This window comes from Brienomyrus brachyistius, unplaced genomic scaffold (genome assembly GCF_023856365.1).
Source record: "Brienomyrus brachyistius isolate T26 unplaced genomic scaffold, BBRACH_0.4 scaffold32, whole genome shotgun sequence".
Lineage (NCBI taxonomy): Eukaryota > Metazoa > Chordata > Actinopteri > Osteoglossiformes > Mormyridae > Brienomyrus > Brienomyrus brachyistius.
In genome coordinates this window covers 263956-278594 of record NW_026042307.1, presented here as the reverse complement: position 1 = coordinate 278594, position 14639 = coordinate 263956, and the positions used below count along the sequence as shown (strand labels likewise).

General features: G+C 40.4%; 2 protein-coding genes across 28 annotated transcripts in view; one reads left to right on the top strand and one right to left on the bottom strand.

Moving 5' to 3' along the window:
* LOC125721112 (pantothenate kinase 3-like) overlaps positions 1 to 14639 on the top strand; it is a 341923-nt gene that overhangs the window by 106940 nt on the left and 220344 nt on the right. The gene's annotated exons all lie outside the window — the stretch shown is intronic.
* LOC125721116 (pantothenate kinase 3-like) overlaps positions 1 to 14639 on the bottom strand; it is a 355646-nt gene that overhangs the window by 154173 nt on the left and 186834 nt on the right. The window lies entirely within an intron of this gene.

Genomic DNA, 14639 nt, shown 5'->3' with positions numbered 1-14639 from the left:
AAGTAAAACCTAAAATAAATCAAAAAGGTAAAACAGAAATCAAACCCAATGAGTTGTGTTTCTTATTCAATTGAAAACATCAATTAGTTATGCAGCAATAACCTAATTAGATGTTAATGTGTTGTAATCAAGTTGATTAAAAAGTTGATTAAGGCTTTCAGGCAAGAACCTGAGTGTCCGATTATGCGTGTTGGTATTACCGCAGATGACCACGAGACCCAACTCAGATATTATTAACCTACTATGGCTGACCACTAGAGGTGCAATTTCAATGGAATGGCACTGCTATGGCTTGCCACTAGAAGCTCAATCTCAAAATTGAGTGATAGTTCTAGGCCTGACCACTAGAGGCGCAATTTCGAAATGGAGTGGTAGTTCTATGACTGACCACTAGAGGCTCAATGGGGCGTTGCTCCCTTTGTGGGGGGTCCCAGGCAAGTGAGCCTAAGGGGTAGGGTCACTGGTGACCCAAAAAAAAAATTGGCGTCAGGCAGGCCCTCAGGGCTCTGACCTCTAAGTGGTTAGAGTGGCGTTCGCAGACTTCACTCGTAACCAAAGAGATAGCTAGGCGATTGCCGACGATCGATGAGTGCCACACACGTTTAATGCATGCACATGCCGCTTGCGGCCTTCTGCGCCTTGCGCAGTTTAACCCCTTAAAACAATTACTGGAGCGAGGCAGCGCTCGCGTTACGGCGACGGATCTAAATAGTGAGTGCACTATATCTCGTCGCAAATGGTGCTGAAACCACGGCGGGTCTCAAGAACTGGAGACTCCCAATTTCCAAATTACACACACACTTGGCTCGCAGCGCAAAGTGGTGTTAAACTTGCTTTGTCTAAAGCAGGCACACACATATGAGTAAGATCCTGATAGGTAGCTAAGCTATCGGTCTTATCTCAGGGAGTCCAAGCGCAACAGAATTCAGGTTAGAACCTCGTAACAAGAATTCCTGTTCGCTAATAGAGAGATCTCTGCCAGGATATATGGAAACGGAGAAACTCGTCCGAATCGATCCTGGAAACAACGCGCTATATCTGAGAATCTCGTCAGACATAGGGTTAAGGTTTACTGCAGTTTTAAACGAAATAAACTAAAATAAAATAACCAAAAATAAAACAAAATAATATAACTACTAATAACAGAAATAAAAATAACTATATTAAGCCCGTATGTTCCCGCTTATATGCCTTCAGATTGCCCTGAGTGCGATCGATCCTCTACTTTTTGCAATCAGTTCACTGTAGCGCTTAATCAACTGTACGTTCGGTCATAAAAAGTTTAAATTGTGTGCTCACAATAAGTTTAAACCTTGTGCCCGCGTTCTCCACCAATTATGTAGGAATTATTAGCTCAGGTAAATTTTAATATCTCCACCAATATGTTTTGAAATTAATTAACTTTTAATTAATTATTATTTAATGCTGATTATTAACCAATTGTTATGCCGAATGGTCGGCTCCTCCAAACTCAATTGCGAATCCCCGATATCTGTTAATGTGAGACTTAAATGGGATTCATTAATAACCAGTATCGCTTAATAACCTGGGTTAGTAGGCTCGTCCAGCGAGCTGCGTCACCAGGTAATGTAAACGATTGGTAGCGAAGCTCCCCTCACGGCCGATGAGAGAGAGTCTCGCGATATTTCAGGCGAGTTTAGAGGTTTCAGAGCGTAGTAGCCAGATCGCACAGAGGCAGGGACTATTGTGAGCACTCAATGACGGAGGCTGAAGTTGTGTAAAAAGACATGCATTCATTCCTACAACTAACATAAGACAGACATTACACCTAACAAACAATAAACATGAAATAACGGAAAAGACACAAACGATGTAATCATGAAAATGCAGTGACCAGATTTAAAATGATTAACCTGAAAAGGGAAAAACTGTTCTGCAAAGCAAGCAGTTTGTAGGAATATAAACCTAAAGGAATATAGCAGGTGAATAGGACAGTTTAGGTTGTTAGAAAGGAAAGGAAGTTGGTTTACTTGGATGCATGAAAGAGGGAGGTCTTTGCAGTTGGTTGCAGTGGCTGATGACCTGATGGGTGATGGCTCTCAGGGAGGCGCGGTGTTTGCAGCGGTTGTTGGAGTGTAGTCCCTCCGGTTCTTTCTTCTGGTGAAGCTTGGGCTGAGTTGCAGTTCTTTGGGTCTTCACCGACGGGCTTCAAGAACGCTGCTTGTTTCTCATTTTTCTTCCCTTTTTCTTCGCTCTTTGTTCTGAGGTGCCAGGTTTTATAGCATAAGGTTCGTGATTAGGAGTGACCAGGAATTCGAGTCCTGGACCAATGGCTGACCATCCATTTGGCGGGCTTCGGAAAGGGGTCGGTATCAGTCCTTTTGGGATTTATGACCAGACTGACTTCTCTGGTAATGGTGATTTTCATTAGGCTGGTGTAACTTTTGATATGTCCACTTTTGTGGTAACCATTGACCAGATTTGGAAACTGGAGTGATTTTCCTTCGGTTTGATACCAAACATGCCGTACCAGCCTAGCTGTTCACACCAAATACCATCTGTGATGATTAATTAATGATTACTTATATTATGCTATTATGTTATGTTCTATTACTCACACCAGTATGTGGTATATATGGTATACAGTATAGGTTACACCTCAACAGATGTATACCCTTTTATACAGACATTATATGACATTCTCTTGTCATCAGCACATCTTACCCTTGGATAGGCATGGTGAAATACAAAGATCAGATAAGGGTTGCCGAGGAATGTGGCAAAGCAAAAAAAGGGGGGGGGGGGGAAGGTTTGTCAGACAAAGGAAACGAATCTTCAAAAGTAAGGGCACACTAAGATCCCTGGTTAGACTATTCAATTTCCAAGATTATTCTGGTATAACATATATGCAGTGGTAGCTATACCTATTTATTTATTCAAATTTATACAAGTGTTTAAGTGTGAGGGGTAAAATAATTGATACTCTGTGAACATGGTTATAAGGGTGGCACACAAAACTGAGACTGTCTAAGGACACACACACACACATGATTTGCATATTGAGACATAAGCATCATGCTACACAGGGTATACAAAACCAAACTTAACAGAAACTTTCTGTGGGGTGCTGGGTGAGTGGTATGTAAGGCAGGATGTCGGGGGATGGGGTTGTGTGCCAAGTCGAGGGGCCCCTGTCCCTGGGGATCCACTCTGCTATCTGTAGGTCATTAAAACTTTGAGCAATAAAAGTTGGAGTGCTGGCCTCCCTGATTATCTATGTGTGTGGGGTCACAAACCCCCCTTTGGGGCCTAGGTCGATGTGTGCCTTCTCGTACCAGGGTAGGCCTTGTCTCAGGCCACCTGGAGTTTAAGCTTTGTGATATGTGCATGTGTGATCCTACAGTGTCCATCCCTTAATACTGATGTCTGATAACTGTTGGTATGCCTGTCTCTGCAGTGAGAGCGGATGTAATATTTCTCGCTGATCCCACAGTCACATCAGTGCATATCACTCTTGACCCATATTTAAGTATGTAATGTTATTTTAATTAAAGGATATAGTACCATGCAATTTTCTGTTTCTTCAACAAATTTAGGGTTCCTCATTTTGCAGTTTGATGGCATCTAGGTACATCTAGTACATCTAGGGCTATTGATGAAGAAACGGTGTCAGCAGACACGGACATGCCAGAGGTACGACCACATATGAAATGCTTTGCATGCGTTTGCAGTCTGAAGAATGAAATTTTTATTAACAATATACTTTACTGCAGGATTTAATCAGACCACGGTCCCTTTCAGCAAGGAGCGAATTGAGTAACTACTTATTACTAACAAAATGCTAAACTTCTTTGTGACCCATTATCTTTTGTTACAGGATATACGTGCTATTTCTAAAAGGAGGCCGCTCCTATTTTATCTGTTGAAAGGGAAAAGCTAGACATAGAATACAAAAGACTTCTGATAAAGAAAACAAAGTTGCAGATCAATAATCTAGAGAAGGATGTAAGTACATACTAAAGGCGCAAATTTATATAAAAAGTTATATGGTTTGAGTTTGATTTTCTGTTCTCTCCCTCCCTCCACAGCTTCAAACAATGTCTAATTGAATCAAATATCTTCTGAATAAAGAATCTCAATTCTCAGCTTATGTGGGGTTTGTTTAAATCAGGAAGGTGGGGGCATGACCTTTACCAATGGCTATGTGAAGTAGGTTTCTCTATAAAGGTTCCTCACACCCCTTCCATGTATTCCCTCTTCAGGAGCAGGAATGTCCTCCCACTGCTCCTCTGCCATCAGCGTGGACAGTCTCTCTTGGCGTAAATTTGCGATGTTGTGTAGGACTGCACAGGCAACCACAATGTTACATGCACAGTCTGGCCTTACTCTGAGGCCTTTCCTGCATCTAAATCTACAGGGAGAAATATGTCAGCCTGAAAAGTTGGTCTACAAGAAATGTGGTGTATATGAATTTAGCTGGACAAAGGATTCGTGTCCTTGTTCTATTGTGGGCATTGTTAAATGCCTTCTCTGCCTCAGTTTGAGGTTATGGGTAAGGGGTTAAAAGGTACGGCAGGCAGGCATAACTCCTGTCCCCAAGCAGGACTCCATTAAACTTCCCTGTAGAAGAAGGAAATGCTGTGTATGACATTCCTACCCTTCAAAATACCCCCCACCCCCAACATGAAAGCAATGTGTACAAAAAAAGTTTAAAAACTATTTGTTTGGATTGTAAGATGACTACATCTCTCATTAGTTTCCATGAAATGTACATGTTCAGTGAACGTGGTTGATATATTCTCTTGCCTTCTGCAAACTTGTGTGCCAGTGAGGATGCTTTAAAGATCCTGGAGTCATGGACAGAGCCTGGCCATTTTGCCTCAGCATTAGAAATGAGGCAGTTCCCATCAGAGATCATCTAAACACAGAGAATGGAGAGTGGATTCAGAGAGTGGATTCAGTTATACAGCACACTTTGCCTGTCAGAGCATTCATTGTTCTGTATAAAATGTTAAATCCTATACAGTGCTAAATCCCTTCACCTGATATTGTATAGAGTTTCTCCAAACCTACATACCTGTATACTTAGGCTATGGACAGATTTTCCGTTCACGTAGTCTGCCTCCATTGGGCATCGCACCCGAGCACTTCTTGGACAGCGCTTCTGGCGGCCTACCATGCTGCAGGACATCCATGGTTACGTCACAGCCTGCCTGGTGTGTGCATGTAATAATAATCCCTCCCGTGCTCCAGCAAGCCTATTGCAACCTCTTGCTGTTCCCTGGTCTTATATATCCTAGGATTTTGTGACAGGCCTTCTCACAATAGTGGAGAGCTACTCTAAGTAGTCCCATAGTGGCACCCAGGGAGCTGGGGATTAAGGGTCTTGCTCAAGGAGCCACAGACGTGTAGCCACAGACAGGCTGGGTTCGAACCTGTGACCTTCTGATTACAAGGACACAGGCTTAGCCCACTGAGCCACACGCTGCCTCATTCCACATGCTGCCCCAATAGTGGAGTGGTTTCCTTTCTTGGATGTAATACGGCCATAATTATCTGCCTGTATCCTCTGCGGGGATGTCCCCATTTCAGTGTTGTGTTGGTCATCAACCTCCCTTATTTCCAACAGTGGAGTAAGAGGTCCTGGTCCCGTCTGTCCACCGCTTTCTTCGTCATTGTCAACGGACCTGGAATGTGGCCAGGACTTTCCTGCTATGTGTCCCTAAACGCATGGAGAAATACTCCAACTGCCGGCCTCCCACTCTCCATGTGGGACAGAAGGTGTGGTTGGATACTAGTAACCTTCCTCTATGGGTTCCTCTATGAGTTCCCATCATCAAGGTGATAAGTCCCTTGGCAGTTCGTCTTTGTCTTCTGGTGACCGTGTGGCGAGTCCATCCTACATTCCATGTTTCCATACTGAAACCCCATGTAGTCAGTCCCCTGGGTTCTCCTGCGTTGCCTCCTCCTCCTCCCAGGTTGGTCGACGGACGTGAGGTGCATCTGCAAAGCCACCGGCATTGTGGATGACCCCACACACCCATCCCACACCCTCTTCTCTCTCCTTCCATCTGGTAAAAGGTTCTGTAGCACACAAACCTTCGCTGCCAGGATGGCAAAGAATTTTTTCCCTCAGGCCATTAGACTGAATCAGAAGTGAATCATGAACTGTATTTCATGCCATTTATTATATACTACATACTCGGTCCTGCGGCTAGTATTGTTTACACTTTATTTACTATTTATTGCTGTCTTGCTGCTAAAATACAGTATGTGTCATAATACACTATCTGCAACAATGCTATTTTTTCAAATATCCAAACCAGCAGTTACTACCGTCGACTGCACTATATTTTGTTTTCTCCTGTAAATTACACTTCTCTAGTCTAATTTTCGTACTTTCACTTTCATTGTGTGTAATTTTTATTTTTCAAAAATAGAACTTTTAAAGAATGTTATATAATTTATTTTGCTTTATTTTATATGTATAAAACTTAGACTGTTTCACATTTCTGTTTCACATTTGAAGACTCAAAGCACTCAGCACTTTTTTATAGTAGTGCATGCATTAAAACCTTGTTTTCAGGATATCAGTGTTGCTTTTCATAACAGAAGAATACATATTGTGATTCTCTCAACAGGCTAGGAAAAGAAGCAGAAAACCAGAAAAGTCTTCTCCTAAAACAATAGGTGTTGCTATCGTCCATTATTCAAAACCCTCTGAAGAAAATGCAGACAGAACTCGTGAGCACATTGACCAGACAATATTCTGAAGGTGAAAATGATGCAGCCAGACCTGCTCTCACAGGCACACACCATTCTGGATATTTGCATGAGGAGTTTAGTTCACCTCATTCACTTACTGTCCATGGGCATCTAGTGAACTCTGACATACAAATTGGAAGAACTTCTAATGCCAGTTAAGATGACCTGGGCTCCAATCTTCCATGGAATTCCAGGGTGCTAAAAGGTAGTAAATCACATAAGCAAAAATTAAGGCCATTAAAAAGTATTAAAAGGTATTACGAGGTACTAAATTTTAGATTTTTTTAAACTAGGAATTGTCCATTTGTGTTTTAAAGGTTATCTGCTAAATTTCTCGCAAAATATTTTAAATGTCCTTCATTCATAGATGGTCTCTGTGATGCTGACGTCATATTTGGTGATGGAGCGACGCCTTAAACAGTTTGCACTATGAACTACATCTTGAATGCTTACACTCAGAAAAGCGGGGTGCCTTCGACTTGGGCTTAGGTCTGTCTGCAGCTGACATGATGTGGAGCGAGATCTGCAGGCGGCTGCAGGGGTGGAGTATAAACACGAGGCTGAAGTTGGCTACTTATTCGCAGCTCCTTATCCGGATTTTCCGGTCCATCTTAAATGCTTCACAGCCCAATACAATGATGCGATTCTGCCTGTAGGGGGACCATTTTAGTACCTTAAACCTCTCTGTGCCAGGCTAATATCAATTTCGCGGTACAGGTCAGGTACCTCATTATATAGAAAAGGTGACATTGTCCTGGCCCAGACTTATTTAATGTTCTAAAAATCAGATGGAAACAAGGCATGTCATACTATAGTGCACAAAGGTGTGAATGAGAAGCCAGGGGCCGGTTGCACAAAACACTTTCAGTAAAGATGTTCCTAAAACTCCGAGTTAAGGTCTCTTTAAAATAAAGTCGGTTGCACAAAACACCCTTAAGTCTCCTCCTTAAGGTTTCCTTATAATTTTCTAAGTATTTAAGTTTTTCTCCTTGTCTTGCTCTTATACTTAAGGAATCCCTTAATGGTTGCACAAAAGTCCTTAGCAACCATACTAAGGGAAAAAAATAAGGTACCTCTAACCGTATCTTAACTGCAACATGGCCAAAGTTATGAGAACAAATAAAAATGAACGCATCCCCAAAAGAGTGACCGGGAGAACCCCTTAGATACGCTTAATGATGAGCAATTGACTTTGCTTTATAAATTTGTCCGACCGTCTGCAGTTGGATCAATCCCCCCAATCTGAAGCTGTGCTCCCCCGGCTGCGTTGCAGTTAATGTTTGCTTTGCGGGTTTATGCTATGGGCTCCTTCCAGGCTGTAATAAGGGATGTATTTCCTGTCCACAAGTCAACAGTGTGCTGCGTCATTCAAGTCCGCTACCATCGCTGCCTCATTCGAAAAAGAGGGTTTGGAGGTGGACCACCACCTTGAAAATCACATTTTGTATAGAATTAATTCTGATAATCAATTATTTATTTTCTAGCACATTAGGTTGCGGTCTATACGTGAGTGTCATAGAACGTTAAGCCTGTTTCACGTTCAGCCGAGCTCACTAACTAACCATGGCCTATAACGTTACCCACCCTTACAGTCTACATTATATCTATACCTTAAATACTTTAATGTGTAATAACAACTTGTTTAAAGAAAATGAGCAACTTATGTACAGAGATCCATTTCACTGTCAGCAACACAGACTAATGTTAACAGTTCCCTCAAGTCATGTTAGTCATTTAACCTATCTGAAGTTGTAAGTGAAGGTCAACTGGTAAGAGTTATCCTGCCAGCTTTGTCACAATCTCTCCTGTAATTAGTGATCTCTTCTTTGGCCAGAAGAGATAACTTGTATTTTTTTGGACCTCTTGGATGGACCTTTTCACTATCCATCTATTTTCCAAACCGCTCATCCTACTGGGTCGCGGGGGTCCGGAGCCTATCCCAGAAGCAATGGGCACGAGGCAGGGAACAACGCAGGATGGGGGGCCAGCCCATCGCAGGGCACACTCACACACCATTCACTCACACATGCACACCTATGGGCAATTTAGCAACTCCAGTTAGCCTCAGCATGTTTTTGAACTGTGGGGGGAAACCGGAGTACCTGGAGGAACATACGGGGACATGGGGCAAACTCCGCACACGTGACCCAGGCGGAGACTCGAACCCGGGTCCCAGGGGTGTGAGGCAACAGTGCCAACCACTGCACCACCATAACGCCCCACCCACCTTTTCAATAGACTTTTTGAATTAATTTTCATTGCAATTTCCTCCCACATTTGTTGTTTTATGTTTTTTGTGGATCAAATGTACTTTTCAGTATGTTCTTTGTTTTATTGTATTCCTCAAAAAGTATAATCTTTTCGTCCTCTGACCAATTTGGTTTTCTTGTCTTCTTTTCCCCATTTTTTTTTTTACTTTGTGAGGCAATAACAGGTGTCACAAGCAGTTGCAAGTGCAAGCATGTCTCCATGGAAATAGGACAATTTTATTGCTGTAAAACGTCTTTCAATGTTGTAAATCCCTTAATGATTTTCCTTAACTAAGGAAACCTTTTGAGGGGTTCTCTGGAACACCCTTAAATAAATCCCTTAGCTAAGGAGATATTAAACCATAAGCGTCATACTTAAGGGGGAAACTTAAGGTGTTTTGTGCAACCGGCCCCTGGTTTCCAGATTTCATTTGAGTATTCAGTTGTACCATATATGGTTTTATAACATTACTATTCATGACAGTGAAGTTAACTAAACTTTGAAGCATATTGCTTACATGACTCAAACAGGTTAAGTTACAACTTAAAAATATACTTAAAATGCAAGTATCTGAAACACTGTATGCTTAATTTCAGTAATGTGAGTAGATCTAATTCATTACATCCACCCCCTATACACAGAAAAAGATATTTGGGTCGTTTTTTCAACACAAAAAAAAAAATTACAAAAAATAATTGTCATTTTTTACAGTAATTTCTTTTTTTAAAAAGCTGCCTGCAAAACTCTGTAAAATTACAGAAATTATCCCTAAAATAATAAACCAACTTTCATTTTGCGCATAACTCCAGTAATGAAAAATTACATGTATTTCACATTTTTAAAAGGAAAAATTCTGTTTAATTTATAGTGTATGTTTCCCACTTTCTCAGATTACGTACAAATTTATGTAAAATCACAACAATGAACTATAATTTGTAAGGTACAAAAGAAATTATATAAGGACATTTCCAAAATAAATGAACAACAGTCTGGATAATTGTTGCAAAATGTACAATCTATATCAATGTTTTTTTTTTTTAAATCTAGAAAAATAAATTTTACTGGGTACATTTTATGTATAAGCTTAAGTGACACTTCATTTACTTTATTTGCAATTAAATGACGATCAGGAATATGCAAAACTTTCTTCCATTCAATATTATCTACTAATCTGTTCCAGTCTGATATTACATACGGCACTGTGACCACATGATTTTGAAATACAGATTTAACAGATTTATTAGTTTTAAAAGGATAGGAGGAGAAACAAATCTTACCAACAGAAGGGTGTATTGGAATAAGGGATGGAAGTTGTGTGTTATTTAATTGTGGCTGCTGTTTATATAATGCACATATCCCTGATGGAATAGCACCAAACCCAGATACCATGCGGATGTGGGCCACTTCTGGCAAATGTGTGGCATTGCTGGCCCGGTTCCGGCATCGGCAAATAGATACATGCCGAAAGTGGACCACTTGTGATTAGACAAATGTGGCCCACATGTCACAAAACAGACATGGGCCACATGTTAAATACTTTATAAAAAAAAAAAATAGTAGTGAGAAATGTTAACTCAAAAACATATATTCAGGTAAAATGAATACAGTATGGCTTACTATAAACATGCAAAAGTTTATTGTTGGGTTAACTAAAAGACAGGTTTTGATTGCTATACCCATAATTTTTATGAGTTTGTAGAACTGTTGGGGTTTACTGTGCACAATGAAACATATTAGTTCATTATAATGCTGCATAACTGTTTAATAATGCATTTAAATAATGTAATGTCCTCTGTCTCTGTAAAGTTTGGACCTACTTGGCAAGCTTTCTGTGCAAGCCTTACACACCCACATTACCAAAACTGTAAATGAAACAAAGAACATCCAATGTCACACAATTGTTTTAATCTTTTAAACATAAAGTTGGTGTCACGCCCAGCTCCTACGATCCTCGTGTGTGCCACGCCCCCCTGATTATTTACGTGTGCTTCCCCGATCGTGCCCAGCTGTGTCCACTTATTTTCGCTCAGTTCTGTCTATTTGAGTCCATGTCGTGCCAGAGTTCATTGTCTGTCATTGATGTTAGTCGATGTCTGGTGTTTCCTGCTTCCCGTTCCTGATTAAACCCTCGTTTTCCCCCGATCCTGCCTGCCTGCTTTTCTGCCCGCTCGCCTGCCCGAGCGATCACCCATGTTACGGCGATAGTGACAGTTGGCTAAAGTGGGTTTTATTATAAATCAATATAAATAATCAGACCTTTTCTTGGGAAAAACTACCTAAATGATATAAAGCAACATGAGTCAGCACAGATCGCTGTAGCGTAATTTGTATTTGAAAAACGCGCTTATTTTGGACATGGAAGCTTTTGCTTTGTGAAGGGTCAGTGCTGCATATGTGACTGTTACGACCGTCAAGTTATTTCATCCATCATTCAAAATCAATTATGTTAAGGACATAAATAAATGCCGCTTTCAGAAAAGCTGTGAATGATTTGAATTGTTAAGAGAATCCCGGACATATCGGAACCTATCCGAGTTCATTTGGAACATTACAACTATCAATTAGACCCATGTTACAGAAATTGCAGGGTTTAAAAACATGCTTAACAATTAAGCACATCTCCAAATGTGAGCATGTACTTTCATATATTCATACATGCTAATTTCCCTCATGATTTGTTTTTTCTTCTTTCAATTTTTATGTTTAAAAGTTGCTCTTCACTAGTAAAACAGCTCAGTGTATGACTAAATGTCAACATTTGAGAAGCCATTTTAAATAAATAATATGTTTTTTAAAAGTATATGGGTAGTTATTATTATAAAAATTATAAGGGATAAATACTTTTACTTTGTTAGTTATACAATATTTGTTACTTAAAGTAAAGGCTATATTGCAATTGATATTTTTTTTAGTAATTTTCATATTTATAATGTTCCACAAAGTGGCAACTTTATGCATCAGGATTCTGGTGTGTTTATTATTCCACTTTTAATCTTTTGTTAATTAAATTTATTGTGACATCTTTTCAACATGCTGGCATCCTGTCAGGTGTGCTGCTATCTTGCATTAGTTTAAGAAGACGTAAAAGAATTGTGTCAAAAACAAAAGAGTACTCTGTAGGAGACATTGGAGCACTAAATTTAGTTAAAAATTCAGACTATGTGAGCAAATGCCCTCTCGATTGATCAGCTGGGAGATTAATAGAATGTTATTGTCATGACCTGCTCCTCCGATCCTCGTGCGTGCCACGCCCCCTTATTAACCGCGTGTGCTGCCCCGATTGTGATCATCTGTTTCCTGTTATTTCGGCTTGTCTTGTGTATTTCAGTCCGCATTCAAGTCTGTTTGACTAGGTCTGTCATTGATGTAGTTCACCGTATGTTTGTGTTTTGCCTGAAAAAACCCTGTCTTTTTCGATTTCCGTCTGCCCAATCCTGATTTTCCCACTGGCTTGACCCGCACACGGTCGTTACAGTTATTCTTACTTTTTTTTTTTTTTTTTTTTTACACAAAAGGGTTATTAATTCTTAAATTTGATGTCTTCATTATTCCAGATTAATTTTTATAAGGAAAGTAATTATGTTTGCATATAAGAAGCTAGGATTCAAATGTTTAACTGTCATAAGTTAACTGTCAATATGTATGAAATAGAGCAATGGAATGTAATATGGATACAATGTAATAATTAATAACTATTAGACAGAACGTGATCTTGAAAATCCAAGGGGTGTGCATTGTCCCCCAGAGTCCACTGATGAAAGCACACCTTCGTATGGCTGTCTCAATTGGTTTCAGAGCTATTAACCATTTAGTGCATTGCTCTTATGGCGTGTGTGATGATCGTGTGCAGGGCGAGCGAACAGGAAGCGGGGAATCAGGGTCAGGCACACGGAGATCCAAAACAAGGGATTTTAATGCTGGTAGAGCACAACATGGTGAAACACTTCTCAATATTTCACAATACTTCATAGCTACTTTATACTTCATAATACTTTATAGCTACTACTGCATATATGTTCACAGGGTTATACCAGAAGAATCTTGAAAATCAAAATAGTGTAACCAGTATGTCCTAACTTTCAGAGATTCTTCTTTCTTTGTTTAACAACCCCCCCCCCCATCTCTTCCATAGTGCTTTGTGGACCTTATCTTATCTTTGTGGCCGATAGTAAGCTCTTTGTGTTCCACCATGCTACAGTATATTAACAGAATTGAATCAATGTATACATTATCCATGCCTATCTAAGGGTAAGATGTGCTGTTTGAATGTGAATATGTCATGTAATGTCTGTATAAAGTGTAACATCTGTTGAGGTGTAACCCAAAAAACCTATACCATATACTGATGTGAGTCAGTAACATACATGATAAGTAATTGTTAATTAATTAATACAGATGGTATGAGGTGTGAACAGCTAGGCTAGTATGGCATGTTTGGTATCAAACTGATGGAAATTCACTCCTGGTTACCATAAAAGTGTATGTATCAAAAGTTACACCAGCTTAATGAAAATCATCAGTAAAGGGGAATCATTCTGGTCATAAATCCCAAAAAGACTGATACAGACCCCCTTCCGAAAGCCCACCGAATGGATGGTCAGCCTTTGGTCCAGGAGTCGAAGTCCTGGTCATCCTTATTCATGAACTTTAGACCATAAAAACCTGGCACCTCAGAACAAAGCCTGAGGAGTAGCAGAAAAACATCAGTCCAAAGAGAGACAGAGAACATCAGCCCAGGAGAAGAGAAGCCCATAAGAAACCCTCCTGAAGCCTGCCAATGAAGGCCCAGCTGGACAGAGAACTGCAACCAAGACAAAGCTTTGAAGGTTACTCATTGAAATCCGGTCATTGTATTTCCATAATTACATTGTTTGTTTCTATTCCGTTATTTTGTGTTTGTTGTTTGTGTTAAGTATAGTGTCAGTCTTATGTTAGTTAGGAATAAATGCATATCTTTTACACAACTTCAGCCTCCGTTCATTGAGTGCTCACAATAGTCCCTGCCTATGTGCGATCTGGCTACATCCTCTGAAACCTCAAACTCGCCTGAAATATCATGAGACTCTCTCTCATCGGCCGAGAGTGGAGCTTCGCTACTGATCATTTACATTACCTGGTGATGCAGCTCGGTGGACGAGCCTTTTAACTCAGGTTACTAAGTGATATTGGTAATTAGTAAATCCCATTAAAGTCTCACATTAACCGACTCACGGGGATACCACAATTGAGTTTGGAGGAGCCAACCATTCAGCATAACAATTGGTTAATAATTAATCAGCATTAAATAATACTTAATTAAAATTTAATTATTTTCAAAACATATTGGTGGAGACATTAAAATTTGCCTGAGCTAATAATTCCTACAACCATCAATGGGAGACCGGGAACAGAACAGAACACAGAACAGGGACAGGAAGTAAGACAGGACCTGACACAAAACAGGGAATGCAGACAAACTGACCAGGAAAGGAGACACAAAGGGCACCATGAATGGAGGAACAAAAGGACAAGTAGAGAACAGAGGAGACACCGAGGGACGAGAAGCAGACACAGGAGGGACGAAAGGAGAAGAAGGAGTAACAAAGGCTGGCGGACAAAGAGAAGCCTGAGGGAACCGCAGCGGGCGAGGAGTGGCTGCAGGCGACTGTGAGGCTGGAGCCAAA